Source organism: Lonchura striata, chromosome 12 (genome assembly GCF_046129695.1).
Source record: "Lonchura striata isolate bLonStr1 chromosome 12, bLonStr1.mat, whole genome shotgun sequence".
Taxonomy (NCBI): Eukaryota; Metazoa; Chordata; class Aves; order Passeriformes; family Estrildidae; genus Lonchura; species Lonchura striata.
The window spans coordinates 22,826,517-22,841,820 of record NC_134614.1 but is presented as its reverse complement, the minus strand read 5'-3'; positions in this window follow the sequence as shown (position 1 = coordinate 22,841,820).

Here is a 15,304-nt window from a genome sequence, read left to right as displayed (position 1 = left end):
CGCAAACCACGGAGCGGTGTTATTCCTCACGTGCCTCTCAAGCCCTGCTTATTTTCAAGGTGTTCGGGTTTTAATTTTTTTTTTTTTTTTTTAAACAAGTTAATGTGTCTGATGAGTGAATGGGATCCCGAGCCCTTATCCAGGGGAGGCAGTGCCACACGCTCCTGTCCTGGATGAGAACAGCCATGGCCGTTGTCAAAAATAGGTTAGAAACTGTTGTAAAATACTTAATAATTGTTGAGCGTATACTGCTAAAAAGCTTGACTATTATATTGTAAAGGGGTTAAAAGGGTAGTTATACAAAATGCAGTACTCAACCTACCTAAAGTGTACCACCCCCCCAAGTGAACCTGGACAGAACTGTAATGTGTCAATCAAACACCTTAAACCTCCATGCAAATGAAGGATCCCAACAGAAACCAATCCAAAGGAACAAAAAACAGGATAAAAAGGGGGGCATCCATGTCGCTATTGGACACAAAATGAGTACACAGAAGCTTACTAAGTTCAAAAGAGAAAAAGAGAAAATTTTATTTCTGACCTCATAATATAAAGAATTCCAAAAGTGACAGTGGATTGGAGGATGGAATTGCCACCTCTCCAACCACACTGGTCAAACCAACAGCCCATCAATTCTCTCCTCTTACAAAGAAGAATGCAAAACAATCATTATTTACATGAACATGTGTGAGAACTGCAGTAGAAATATGTAAACATCAGAATGCATAGAAAATTTTAAAAAGAACTTTAAAACTTTCAAAAGGACTATAAAAGGAAACCTAACACTTTTAAAAATCAGGACAACACATCTGACCCGGTGAATCCGTGCTGCTCCACCTGGAACATCGGGGACATCACTGCTCAAGAAAGGAAGAACATCCGTGCTGCAACATCCTTGATGGGAACACTCCTGCTCCACCCACAGCCCCCGTGCTTTAGGCCTTATTATAATAAATATTATTAAATTACTAAATAGAAATGCTGAAATCACTTTAGTACCCAGAGCGTGTTCCTGTTTCTAATAGCTGGGGGTTGTGGCTTTTGGCAGGACATAATCCAGCCAAATCCATGTTCTGCATGATGGGAGACACAAATCCATGGAAACAAGTTGTGGCTTGGGATCACACAGAGGTTTGGGTTGGAAGGGACCTCAGAGCTCACCCAGTGCCACCCTGCCATGGCAGGGACACCTCCCACTGTCCCAGGTGGCTCAGCCTGGCCTTGGGCACTGCCAGGGACAGCCACAGCTGCTCTGGGCGCCTGTGCCAGGGCCTGCCCGCCCTCCCAACCAGGAATTTATTCCCAATCTCTCATCTCCAGCTGGCTCGGGGAAGTCCTGCCTGTGCAATGTGTGACATTCTTCTAAAGCATCTCACACGGTCTGTTTCTCAGCTGGAAACTGCCCAGCCTGCAATGCCATGCTGGGAGTTCCATGGGCTTTTGTACTTACCCCAGCTCAGGTGTTTTGGGTTTGAGGTTGATGAAGCTGTTAGATGTTTCACCTGCTGTTTTCCATGTGTTTCCATTTGGAACTCAATTAGCACACCCATAAATAAGCCCTCCACAGAGCTGGCAGTCAGAAGTTTTTGGAGTGAGTTCTGTGCTCCTCCAGGAGGATGTTACTTGTGGCTGCTTTTCCCTGAGGTGGTTACTCTCCTGGCTTTTCTGATCCCTCTTTCTGCAACGTTTAAGAAGTGGCAAGTTGTTGCCTCTTTTGTTTCCTTCCTCCTGTCTGGAAAAAGGAGCTGAGCAGCAGCAGCAGCAGGAGAGTTGCTGGTGAGTTTGGACAATGAAATCTGTGCTTATGGGGGATAATGGGGATAGAGAGTTGATGTGAAGGTAATAGGGTGTTGTTTGTTGGGTAACTGAAAGGATTATTTTTGCACTGGGCCTGTAAGAGAAGGGGAGGTATGCAAGAGGTACTTTGGGAGGTCTGTGCTTGCCAATGTCTGGCCTATCTAATTCTGGGGAAGACTTTAATCAGTTTAAAGTTGTGCTACTTGTGTTTTATTGTTGGTCATGGTGGAAAAATCTGAACACAGCCTGTGGTGCTGGGTTTGTCCCCCCACAGCTGCTCACGGTGCCTCCTTGGGTGGCTGCTCTCACCTGGGAGCCCTTTATAGCCTGGGGGAGGCAGATCAGCTGTAGGAGAGATGCTGAAATGCTGAATGAGTGGTGATGTTAAAATGTGCTTCAGCTTAGGGCTTTCTGTTATTACCAAGTTGACCTTTAGATCAAGACACTAATTTGGCTGCTGATAGAATTCCCTACCATTTTGAGATGACTGAAGTAACAAGCCATTACTCTGTTGTAGAAGAAACAGGTTGCTCGTATGTACAGGAGAGGGGTTTGGTAATCTGCAAAAGGTCACGGAAAATCCAGTGTTTTCCTCCTCCTTATCTTACCCAGAGCTCTGTTCTGTTGGACTATAAATGGATGAAACTGTTGAGAGGCCCAGGATGGGTGAAAAATGGATGAAAACTCCTTTTGTTTATTATGCAAAATTGTTGTGGAAGGATAGCTTAAAATGGAGCTGGAGGAGTGAATTGAAAGTGAACTTTGTGATGCTGATCTGAGGCACCTGGGAATTTCTTTTGCAGCCTCTGTGATGAGGCTGCAAATCCCTTTTGTTACATTATATGTATTGAACTGTTGAGCTTACCCCCATATAAATAATACTTTGTGGCCCCTCTCTGTGCTTCTTTAGAATTCATAATATTCTTCTGAAAACTGGAATTTGGAAGGCTAGCTCTGCTTGAGCTGTCAGTTTGTGTCTCCACCTTGCTCCACAGAATTTTGGTGGCTGAGGCTGTGTGTAGCACCAAGGTGGTGGACCTTGAGAGGTGTGAGCCTGTGGCTTATTGACTGTGCTTCAGGGAGGTGTGCTCAGAAACCTCAGTGCAATCCCAGCCTAGAAGAAACTGGATGTGAAACTTTCCTGTCTTTCTGGTAGGCAAAAAGCCCAGGAATCAAAGATTCCAAATTGATGTGGTGGAAGCTAAACTATCCCAAGTGATAAACACAGAATTCCATGCGTTTCTGGTGTCACCATCAGTGCTCCTGGGGGTCTGGAGCAGCCCTTTCTCCAGCTGGGAGTGTTGCCAGCTCTCCATCAGCTCAGCTGTGTTTTCCTTGTGCTGATTTTGGCCCCAGAGGGTTTCAGGGCTCTCCTGGGGAGAGTGATCAGGAGCCTTTTGCTAGAGGAGGCTCTCTGGAGGCTCCCTTTGGCTTCCCAGTTTCCTGTGGAACCAATCTCTGAAAGAATAAGGTAATCCCTTTAAAGTGTTTTATTTTGAATTGCACATGGTTTCTCGCTGACTTTGTTCTGAATAGCCTATTCAGATATAGAAAGTTACTATTTTACATTAAAAGGCAGCACATTTCCTGTGTGATATACTGGAGATACCTCCTGAAGGGTTTCTAAAATCGTGGCATGGAGCACACACATCCCAAAGGGACCTTGGTCTGTCATTCCCTGGCTGTTTTAACTGCCTTATCTGTTTCTGCTTTAGGCTGTGTCTCCTTCCTCCTGTAGTGAATCTCAGATACTCTTTTTAAAAAATCCCTTGTTTAAAGACTCTTTTCTCTGTGCTGCTCTTCTTTTCATGCCTGGTTGAACTTTTTCCTTTGGTTTGGCCTTCACTTATGGATCATCATCTCCATCAGGTTGGTGGGCAGGTACTCTGAAAGTTTCTGCCAGTCTCTGGTGTCTATTAAAATATTGATTTGCAGAGAGTGAAGTACAAAAAGTCAATATCCCCCTAAATGGAGTAAAGTGACAATGTTCTAAGGCTGGACAAGTCCAGATTGGTGCCTACACACTGAGGTGGGGTTGGCTGGGCAGGTGAGATAAAACCATGTCCTGGCAGGGTTTTGTTCAGGTGTGTTCATGGCAAACAGCCACACTTAAAAAGTGCTTATAATGCAAGCAGGTGCTTGGGTTTATTAGAACCCCTGCAGTTTATTTTTTACTAGTGAAGCAGGGGGATATCGGTGTTCTGCAGAGCATTTAGACTGGGTGTATGGACAGGAGCAGTGCCTGCTCTGAAGTGCTCAGGGAATTGAGACACCTGTATGAAGATTTTGGTTTTTGTCAGTATGAGGTGCCTGCCACCCAGAGGTGATGACTGCAGCTCACCCACCTGCCTCAGCAGTCTGCCACTCAAAATGGGGAGCCCAAACATGTATTTTTGTGCTTCTCACTTTTGAACCATTCTCAGAGCAGTCTGCAGCTCTTTTATCTTGTTCTCCTTGTACATCGGAGCCAGCCACAAACACCTGACCGGCCACAGGTGCGATTCCTCTCTGATTAAAGTGTAACAAACGAATTAACACGTGCTGCTAATTGCTCAGCTGGGAAACCGAGGTTTGGCTGCTTACAGCTCAATTTATTTGTGCTTCCCAGGCTGTGAGGTGCCCTCTGGATGGGGTTTGGGGTGCAGGGCTGCTTGGCCAGCGCTGCCAGGCTGGGAGCAGCCCCGGGGGACTGGGGAGGCTCTCCTTTTTGGAACCTGGGGATTTGGGGGGCTCCTTCCTCAACCCCAGGGGATTGGGGGGCTTCTTCCTCAACCCCAGGGGATTGGGGGGCTCCTTCCTCAGCCCCTGCTCCCTGCTAAAGAGCTGCCAAAAGCCCCCCAAGGAAATGCAGGCTGCAGCGAGAGCTCCGGTGCTGGTGTTTGTAAATCCCAAGAAGGAGAAGTTGAAGATCAGTTTATTTGAGCTTCGCAGAAAGGGCTGACCTTGGAAAATGCTGGGTTTGAATAACGCAGTTTATCAAAATATCGCCAAGTGCTTTTGCAGAGAGAGATGAACTTTGTTTCCTTTCTTGTACAGATAAGAAAACTGACGCAGGGACACGTGAGAAGTTAAGCAGTGGTTGAGCTCTTGGTTATCACGGGGCTCTGCATTTCATCCCTTCCCGTGTACTCTTGCAGCATCGATTGGGTAATAGGAACCATAAATCTCTTTGCCAATACATGGGCACTCAGAAAGTTTTGACTTTGAGATGAGCACCAAAATTTTCTAACTCAACATTTTGTCACATCCTTGGATGCAAGCAGAACGACTTAGAGCAATGAGAACAATTCAGCTCTTGCCATGCAAATGGATTGCTCATTAATAGTAATGTATTTTTGTATAAATTAGTCCTGATGTATTTTGGGTGATTAAATTCACCCTTGTTTTGGCCTGGCAGCAGCAGGTGAGCCACTTACAAAGACTAGATGGACCACTCGTCTCCTGGCTAAAACTGTGCTGATGTTGTGCAGGGAACTTTTCCTGGTATTTTTATTAATAGAGAAAGCCGTAGAACAGCCTTTTGGTGAAAGAGACCTCTGTGTAACAGTATTTCTTCAAAAGAAACTCATTACCAAGTGAGACACAGAACTGCCTCCCAGACTGGACAAATTTCTTCCCTTTGAAGTGCACATCAAATTCCTTCTGTGCTCCCCATCTGCCTTGTCTGAACAAACTTCATCTGACATCGGTGACCTCTGGCATTTCCCTCTGGATGAGGGAGATGTATTTGCACACCATTCAAGTCTTTTATGGACTAACATATGTAATGGGCAGCGCCAGGGGACTGCAGGCAGTGTGGAAGTGGATGTCTCAGTGATTCAGCAGGCTCAGTGAACTTCTGCTGCCTGGTGCTTTCTCTTAATGTGCTGCTGCTTGCCAGAGGCAGAGCTGGATGTTCTGCCAGAGTAGATGGAGCTGGGAGAGGATCCCTGTGGCTTTGCTGTCCTGTCTGTCCCCAAAAGTGCTGTGCAGCTCCTGGGGCTGTGCTGGGCTCTGGGTGGTGGCTGGTGTGACGTTGGTAGATTTTGTGTTTTCAGAGGCTGTGCTGCTCTCAGGGCAGCAGCTGGGGCTCTCTTGTGCCATGGAGGGCTGCCCTTGGCACATGGGTGGCTGTGCCAGGGATAATGGGAAACTGGACAGGACAGAACACACATCCAACCAATATGATTAATGCAACGTTCTCCCTTTATTCCAGAGAAGATGGCAGTTTTTATACACTTCCATGTAGTTTTCAGTTTACAAAGGCACTCTGATTGGCACACTAACATAGTTCACCTTTGCCATAAGGTGGTCAGGCTTTTCACACTGCAGCTCTACCCTAATTCACATTTGGATAGCTCATTACTTTTTAGTTACCTTAACATAATTTCTAACTGCACCACAAATAAATTCTCACTTCATCAAAGGCTTCTAGACCCCATCAAGGCACTTATCAGGGGCGTATTCTGAGGGGTAGCTCAAGTCTCACTCCAGACATAAATCACATTCTCTCTCTCAGAAATTCTGCACCAGGGCCTGGGTGTCTGTGACCCCTGTGTGCTGTGGGACACTCGGAGGTGACACTTCAGTCCCGTGTTGGAGCTGGCAGTGGCACCCTGGCAGCAGCTCCCAGGGTGTGAAGGTGGCTGTGTGGTGCCAGGGTGCCAGTGCTGCTGCTCACAGCCTTGCTGCCAGCTCTCAGAGCTGTTTGGGGGGGTTGGTGTTTATTTTGGGGGTTTTCTCAGCCTTTACACTGCGCATTCCCTGCGGGTTGTGCTGCACGCTGGCAGGAGGGGTTTGCAGTGCCAGGATCCTCAGTTCTGTTCTGTTTGGTGAAGGTGTGTTTCCATTATTCAGGGTATTCCCCAGAGCCCACCTCGTTTTCCTTTGAGACAAGACTTTGCCATCCCTGCTCAAGATAATGGATCACAGAAAAGGCCAAGTGAGCGCCTGGGGGATACCTCTGTTTATCCCTGGGGTGTGGATGTACACATTTCATACTGTGCTTTCATCTCAATTGGCCCTAAAGATCTGTATTGATTCAAGTTCTCTTCTCAGAGAATCTAGATACTTCCTTTATTTCCCAGTTCTAATCCCTATGCCTCTTAAAACAATGTGTGATGAAAATTTCTTTTTTTAGCTTCTTTTTTTAAAATAAATAATTTAGTTTCCTGCTCTTGATTTCTCATCACTAGTGTGGCCTGGTGCCTGGAAATGCTCTGGTTGGAGTGGTTCTTTTTGGTGGTTTGCTGGCAGTTGTGAGTGCTTCATCTTGCAGGTTAATGTCTCTCAAGAACTACTGGAATGCCAAGTCCTCTGAAAAGGCACAGGGGCAAAGGCTGATGGAAAATTGTAATGCTTTATGAATAAATAGAAGGTTGAGTGAGGAATAATCATGTTTATCTTGAGTGAATGTTGGGTCAGGCTGGAAAAACTCCTTCTAGATCTCATCACAATTATCATCTTGGTCTGAGCCTTTCCTTTATTAAATGATTTAACAGTAATAAAAATGGGTTAGGGTTTGTTTTTCTTCTCCCCACAATCAACATTTGCTTAGTATATTAAAATTTTTTTTACTGTGATTATTCTGTGCTGTTTATGCTTTCAAAAAGATTTCACATTGCATGTTTTTTCCCATTTGCTTTGTTCAAAAAGAGATGTTTTGAGAATAAAAATGTTGCTTATCTTGTCTTGCTGCTCCATAACTGTACTCTGGCTTATATGAAATCCATAATTTTTCCTTGTTGGTAGGACAACAGAGAACAGAAAGGTGGAATTAGAATAGGAATTCAGATTAATGTTAACTGTGTGTGCTGTGGTTAAATAAATCACTTAATGATTACAGAATAATAATTCAGTGTGGCCTGCAGTCAGACAGGATGCTTTTAAGGGGGGAGGAGCTGTATAAAGAATGAATTATATGTGTTTAATGTAATATTTCACTGTGATAGTAAATCAATTCCCCTCATCAAATTACCCAAACAAATTAATGAGTGTGAATCCAGGGCAATTAATAAACCATCTTGCATAGGACTGAGTTTTGTGCTGTAACCTTTAAATACAATTTATCTCAAAGGCATAATGCTTAAATACTAAATGTTCTTTCTCAAAGAAAACTTAGGAAGAGAGAAAAAAGTTAGCTTATGTAGGATTTCAGTTTCTTCAAAATTAATTACCCTTCAGAGCTATTAGTTTTGATGTAATCCCTCAATTTTTATTACCATGTTCTATGCAACACTGGCTTTGTGTGGCTTTATACTGACAGAGAGTGGGTTTAGATGAGATATTGGGTAGGAGTTGGTGCCGGGCAGCCCTGGGGCTGTCCTGGATCCTGGCAGTGCCCAAGGCTGGGCTGGACACTGGGAACAGCCTGGGACAGAGGGAGGTGTCCCTGCCCTGGCAGGGCTGGGATGGGTGGAACCATTCTGGGGTCCTGTGGAGCCTCTCAGTGCTGGGAGTGCTCCCAGTGCAGAGCCCGAGGGAGCCCAGCACATCCCTGTGCCTGCCCTGGCTGGCTCCAGACCCTGGCACAAGGTCACAAACACCTGTGGCTTCAATTCTAACCTGTGCAAAAAAGCTGCCAACTCTGTGTGAAGAATTACAAACCACAAGGGTTTGAGCAGTGTGGTGGGTGAGTTAACATAGGGTGAAAAAATAGAATTTTGGGGTTTTTAGAATGGGGTTCAGGGGACAAGATGGAGGGATTTGGGTGTGTCCTGGCCTTCTTCTCTTTCTCCTTGCCCTCCATGCCTTGCTGTGCTGGTGACACTTTTCTGTTGGTTTAAGGCACAGACACACTGTCCAACAGAAATGACAGATATTGGCACGTTATTGCAAACATGGCACAGGCAGTTTTTGGTATAAAATGCAAACACCCCCTGAGGGCAGACAGAATGCCATGGCCGAGCTGCTGGCCAGAGCTCAGCAGGGCAGAGAGAGAATGTTCTGGAGAAGGGAAAATACACAGCCTTGAGAAGCTGATCCTGCACACTCAGACTGCTCCTCTGGCTGCAGGGCTGGGAGAAGGAGGATTTTACACTCCTGGGGTCATCCCAACACCCAGACCCTGAGTGTTCCCATAACTGGGAGCAGGGAATGGGCTCCCTGTGCCTCCAGGGGTGTGTGGGCCTCAGGCAGTGCCAGCATTCACAGCAGCTGCCCCTGAACATACAAATCCAACCTAAAACCACCAGTGGGAGGGTCCCGGGGATGTTTCTGGGCAATCTCCAGGTGGGAAGGTAACTTTAGGGATATATCCCAAGATGATTAGTCCTGTTCTGGCCTCCACGAGTGTGTCCTTTGCATCCAGCCCCCTTCACAAAATGCTGAGCAGGCAGAGATGGAGGGAATGCTGTTCCTGTTTGGAAAACATCTGGAGCTCTGGTTTGCGTGCAGCATTAGCTGGGTTTAAAGAGTGGTGCATAGCCAGGTCTTCAGTTCCTCTCCCAGAGTGAAACCAGTGATAAACTCCTGTAATACAGATCAGCAAAATAATCCTTTGTGCCAGCAGTCTGTCCCCCTGGTTGTTCTGATGTGATTTAGGTGTGTCCATGGAGGTGATGAAGCCTGGAGGGGAGGGCTGAGCTTCTGCTGCTGCGGGCTAGTCAGCTCTGACCACATTACATGAAACGTGGACACAGTGAAAAGCAATCTTGCTTTCAAAGGATTGTTGGTGACCTTTAAATTAGGGCTGGGAGTCTCATCATGAACTGCCAGGGCAGCAGACATGACTTACTCCTCTTTCCCTTGGAACTGAAAGGTTATTTTCACTGAAATTACCACTTTTTACGTAAAGGTCAAATCCATATAGCTGCATCTCGAGGAGGTAGTCAGTGACCTTGTTTATCTCCCAGTGTCTGCAACTTCATATTTCTGGGTGGTTTTTTACAGATCTTGCTGTTGTCATTCTTTTATAACATTGCAAAGAGCTGCGTTTGATGGGCTGGATGTTGAACTGCTGCAAGTTGTTTCTGTTCACTCGGCTGGAATAATGGTAAATGACCCTGGTGCTGGGCTTGGTGCTCTGTAGGAGCTGGTGCTTAACTGCTGCTGGCTCTAAAATCCACTGCTTGCAGCCTCTGGTTTAGGGGAGTAAGCTCTGTTGGGCCTGCCAAGACTTTCTGTTGTGTACTTTAGTTGCACATAGTTACAGAAATGATAAATTTATAGGATTCCCCCAAGTGCCACAGGGTTTCACTAGAAACTAAGTCCCCAAATTGTTTTAGGGGCTTGATCTTAGACTAGATTTTACAGCTCTGTGCTGAATGGAGAATCTCTTTTCCAAAGGCTTGACAAAGGTTTTTAGAGAATAAAGAAACCCAACTCCCTGCTGTTCAGGTTGTCACTTTATATAGTTGAAAGAACCAGGTTTTGCCCGTAAGTTTGAGGGTAATTTGATGCTCTTTTAATCAAGTGGGTAAAATCTTGAATTCAGGGGCATGGTTATGTGCTGCTTATGTAAGCTGGCTAAAAAGAGAGTGACTAAAAATTAGTTACTATATTTTGTACAAAATTAAAAATAAGGGGGGGGAGTGGGCTAGACTGTATTTAGTTTTTCAGTTATTTGCTTTTTTAAGTGTGCTAACATTAAGTATAGCTACTGAGAGTCAGGGAAGTGGCTATAGACTCCTCGGCTAGTCTTTTTTTGGTTTGGCTTGTAGGAGAAATGTATCTGTTTTTCAGCTCCTGAAATTTTGCCCCAGCTAATTTCTTCTGTATTGTTAGGTTATCTGAGCATCTGCCAAGAGATGGCGGTGCGATGCTGCTGCATGTGCTGGGGAGCCTCTGGGTGGCCTCTCCTAGAGCAGCCCCACATTTATCAGCTCATGTCCTACAAGCTGTGCGTTGAGAAAATCAGCAATACCAAAACGATTGTCTAAAATCTGCTTAAAACTGCTTTGCTCTGTCAGCTCTGGGGAGTTTTGCTTCCATCCTGCGTGTGGAATACATTTCTTAATGTGTGCTTTGGCTGGGATGGAGTTAATTTTGGGCTTGGTAGCTGGTTCTGTGCTTCACTCAAGAGAAATGCAAAGGCAACTCTGAGGCTGGCATCGTTTCCATCCCCTACAGTAGTGGTGGATCTCTGGTTTCTGTTGCAGGCAATGTTAAAAAGGATAATTCTGACCCCTAATACAAATCCCCTAGTATTCCTGCTAGGTGCTGTATGGATTCAGGCCAGGCAAGGCTGGCAGGGACAGGTAAATCCCCCTCATTTGTCAGAGTTAAAAGGCAGCTGGTGGAAAAGCCCTTCTCCTGTCCTGATCTGTTGTACAGCCCCATGTTCCAGGCACAGGTAATGCTCAAAAACTTCCTTTTTGCCTGCTGAATACCAAAGTGTTTCTTGGAGGAGGTGGGTGGGAGGTCAAAGGGCTCCAGCTGCAGTGTTTTCCATAAATCCAGGGTGGCCTGGGTGTCTTTGTTCCCTCCTGGGGGCTGTGCCTGTGTCTGACAAACAAGGGTGAAGGCACCAAGTTTGGCATGGTGGTACCTGTGGGAGCCCAGCACATCCCTCTGCCTGCCCTGGCTGGCTCAAAGTCACAAACACCTGTGGCTTCCATTTTAGCCTGTGGTAAAAAACTGCCAACTTTGTGTGAGGAATTACAAACCACAAGGGTTTGAGCAGTGTGGTAGTTAACACAGGGTGAAAAAGTAGAATTTGGGGTTTTTAGAATGGGATTCAGGGGACAAGATGGAGGGATTTGGGTGTGTCCTGACCTTCTTCTCCTTCTCCTTGCCCTCCCTGCCTTGCTGTGCTGGTGACACTTTTCTGTTGGTTTAAGGCACAGACACACTGCCCAACAGAAATGACAGATATTGGCACGTTATTGCAAACATGGCACAGGCAGTTTTTGGTATAAAATGCAAACACCCCCTGAGGGCAGAGAGAATGCCATGGCCGAGCTGCTGGCCAGAGCTCAGCAGGGCAGAGAGAGAATGTTCTGGAGAAGGGAAAATGAACAGCTTGAGAAGCTGATCCTGCACACTCAGACTGCTCCTCTGGCTGCAGGGCTGGGAGAAGGAGGATTTTACACTCCTGGGGTCATCCCAACACCCAGACCTCAAGAGTTGCTGAAATCAGACTGCTTCCATGCCACTGGCACTAGACTGTGTTTCCTCTGTTCACATGGGGTGTTTATCATAGCACTATATCAGGACATTTTGTAATATTCAGTCTAAATTTTCTATGTCTTAATACAACCCAATACTTCTTGCTAATGTCTCTATTGGTAGAATAAATATTTCATACTCTTATTCCAATTTTATAGCCTTTTCTGATTTCCCCTGAGCGAACATGAGGTTTTTTTACCTGTGCACATCTTGTCTGTTTTTCATTTACTCTTGAATTTAATTGGTCTGAAAGTTTTAATGTACACTCCAGTAATTCTAAAGACATTCTTCACTTGAGGAAAATGAAAGAATAACCTGTGTAAAAAGTTAACAGAATTTATAATCATTTGAAAACTGAACCTAAACTTGTGTGTCCTTCCTGGTGTCTGTTCCAAAGCCATGACTGGAATCGTGCTCTGTGTCTCAGTGGGTTTGTGTCTCTGTTCAGCTCCAGTGCAGATGGCTGGCAGGAGACCAAAGGCTGCTTCTTGGCCAGCAGGACATGAAAGTGGAAATCTAAACTCTGAGCAGGAGTCCAGAGAGGCCTGGGCCTTGATCTGTGTCAGCAGAGGCTGGTGCAGCTTCAGCGCATGGTGCTTTTTGCTTTAGAACCGCATCAGGAGGATTTCGGGAAGGAGATGGTGAAGGACGGGAGGAGAGAGGGCCAGAGGACAAATGACTCATCAAAGGTTCCCCAGCAGGATGTGGCAGAGGATTCAGGTCCTTTGAGTGCATCCAGATCTCCTTGCCAAAGTGGCACAGCTCGAGCAGAGCGCCCAGCCCTGCTGCCCTGCTCAGCCCTGGCTCCAGCAGGGCTCTGCTTCCCTTTTGCTCCAGCCAAACCCCAGGAAATATTGTAAATCAGGTGAACCTGGTGGGGAGAAATGTGATGTCTGACCCCAGCTCAGAAGGCTGAATGATTTCTGTATTATAACTATACTATAATATATTAATACACTATTTAAAGGAGATACTAAAACTACAAACCTACTTGTTCTAACTACTATATCTAACTAACAAATTGTGACCCTCTCTGAGCCCAGCCCCAGGTGGGTTGGATTGGCCATCAGCTCAAACAATCCTCACCAGAATCCAACCAAGCATCACCCCAGGTAAACAATTCTCCAAACACATTGCACATGGGAAAACAAGGAGCGGAAATAGAAATTGTTTTCTCTTTCTTCTCTCTGTGCTCCTCTATGAAAAGTCCTGAGAGAAGCATGTGCTTGCCACAAGGAAAGGCCCTGGGACTCCTTCCCCTGGCAGCAGCAGCCTTTGGTTAGACCTGGTTTTATAGAGGAACATCATCTTCAGCATTACACACCTTTGCCATTTGTGTGCTGTTCTGGGGGTCTCGGAGCAAATATTCCCTAAATTCCTGTTTCTTGGGAGTGATGGGCTGTGCCTCATCCCAAAGAGACTGGGGCACAATGGCCAATCTGTGTCCCCACTTGGTCCAGATCAAATGTGCTCAGCATTTGGAGTCTCCCCTCTTGGATTATCTGCACATATGCCAGGGTGGCAGTGTCTGAATGGTTTCAGTGCAGGGGGCAGAGGGAGAAAAGCCTTTTGTTGGGGGTGTCTGTGCAGTGTTTGCTGCCAGGGATGGATTATTTAGTAGTGACTGAGCTTTGTACATGTGCCTGGACAACCCCTGGGTTGCTCCTGAGTTTTCAGCTGATCCCTTCAATAAACCTGTGGTCCTGGAATTCTAATGAGTGAAGAATATTATTGCCATCACAAATTCAGCATGAGTATTGAGAAACTCTTAAGAGTAAGGGGGAAAATTAATTCCTAATAATAAGAAAATGGAATGCAGTTACCAAGGGCTTTTTGCCATCTGTCAGTATTGTGCTTAGATATATCCCCAACCTCTCCAGTCATTTTGAAAATCACTTTATTTTATCCCCCTCCATATATTTTCATGGAGTGCTCTGTTTTGTACCCACTTAAATCTTATGCTAAAATCTGATTTGTTTAGGTTGCATATTGTATGTTCACCCATTGCTTTTTTTTCCATACAGGCTTAGAATATTTTTGGGATTTCTTAGAATCTGTTCTCATTTCAGAACTTTTAACTTCAGGCAACAGTTAAGGGGTAAAGAAAAAAAAATGACCTAGTTATGGAACTAAAGCCTGCAAAGTGTACACTGGTGGGGAGGCTCCTTGCTGGAACTGTGCATTTTGAGTCTTGATTGGCTTTGTCTTTCCATCTGTTCACTCTTCTGCAGCTCCTGCCCTGTCTCAGCGAAGCTGTGATTGCTGGTGTGTTTTATTGTGTGCCAGACTGCTGGGGACTGGCTGCTGACTTCTTTCTACTCTGCTGCTCTGCTTTTGTTCCCCTGACTCAGATCTGCCACTCTCAGTTGCTCCCTTGCTCCGACAGACGCTTTCCTTCCAGGGAAAAGGCTCTGACAAGATTTTTATAGAAAGTAACAAAGCCAGAATATTTTTTTGCATAGAACCTACTTTTTCCTGTAGCCTTTTATCTGAGTTTGCTCTTGTCTTCTACCTTCACAATGTCATTTCAAAACTTGGTGTTTCCTGTAGTTCTTGTGCATAATCTTAGTGTGTTTTAGGATGTTTTCTGTTAGGGTTGAAATACCTTTTCTTTCCTGGCTGTGACAATGAGCTGAGCAGTGCTTTGAGCTGTTGGCTGGGTTTTTTCTCCCCACCCTTGTCTTCCATCAGGTTTGTTCCCTCCTCTTTGTTGTGGGAGTGTAAATACAGAGCAGCCCTAGTGGCTTGTGCTGGGTTTCACTGGGCCACCAGCTCGAGTGGAGACCTGGCTGCTGGGGTTCCTCCACTAAACACAGCACAGAAAATGAGTGGCTTTGTGGCTTTGTGTTTTGAGGGAGGATGCTGCTGTTCAGGCTTGGGCTGTGCTGAGGAGATAGTCCCAAAGCGACTCCAGGATCCAAGTACAGACAGAATCTTGGGATCACAAAATGCTCTTGTGGTTGTCTTTTCATCCCAGTCACCTGAGAAGGATGTACATGTGGCAAAGGAACTTTACTAAGTAATTCATGTCCAAGATTCACTTTTTTCTAAAACAAAAAGGAGCTTAGAACTTTCTACTCTGACAATGCTTCCCCCCCCTTTTCTCACACTCCCACTTTCCACTGTTTTCCCAGGGGCTTCTGAAACATAATTAAATTGGAAGTTAATTTTCCTATCACAATTGGCACACAGTGCTATTGACAATATAAACAAAGCACACAAATTGTTTAATGCAGAGGGGAGAGATAACAAGGGGAGGATAAGGGCTGCCTTGCTGACAAGAGCTGTGGGCAGAATTTTTGCATTTCCGACATACTCTGACCCAAACCTGGTGGTTTTGGGCAGGTTCAGTTCCCATCTCCTTCACCATCAGTCACAAATGCAGCTCTTTCTGAGGGAGGGGACTGCAGGATGGAGTAAA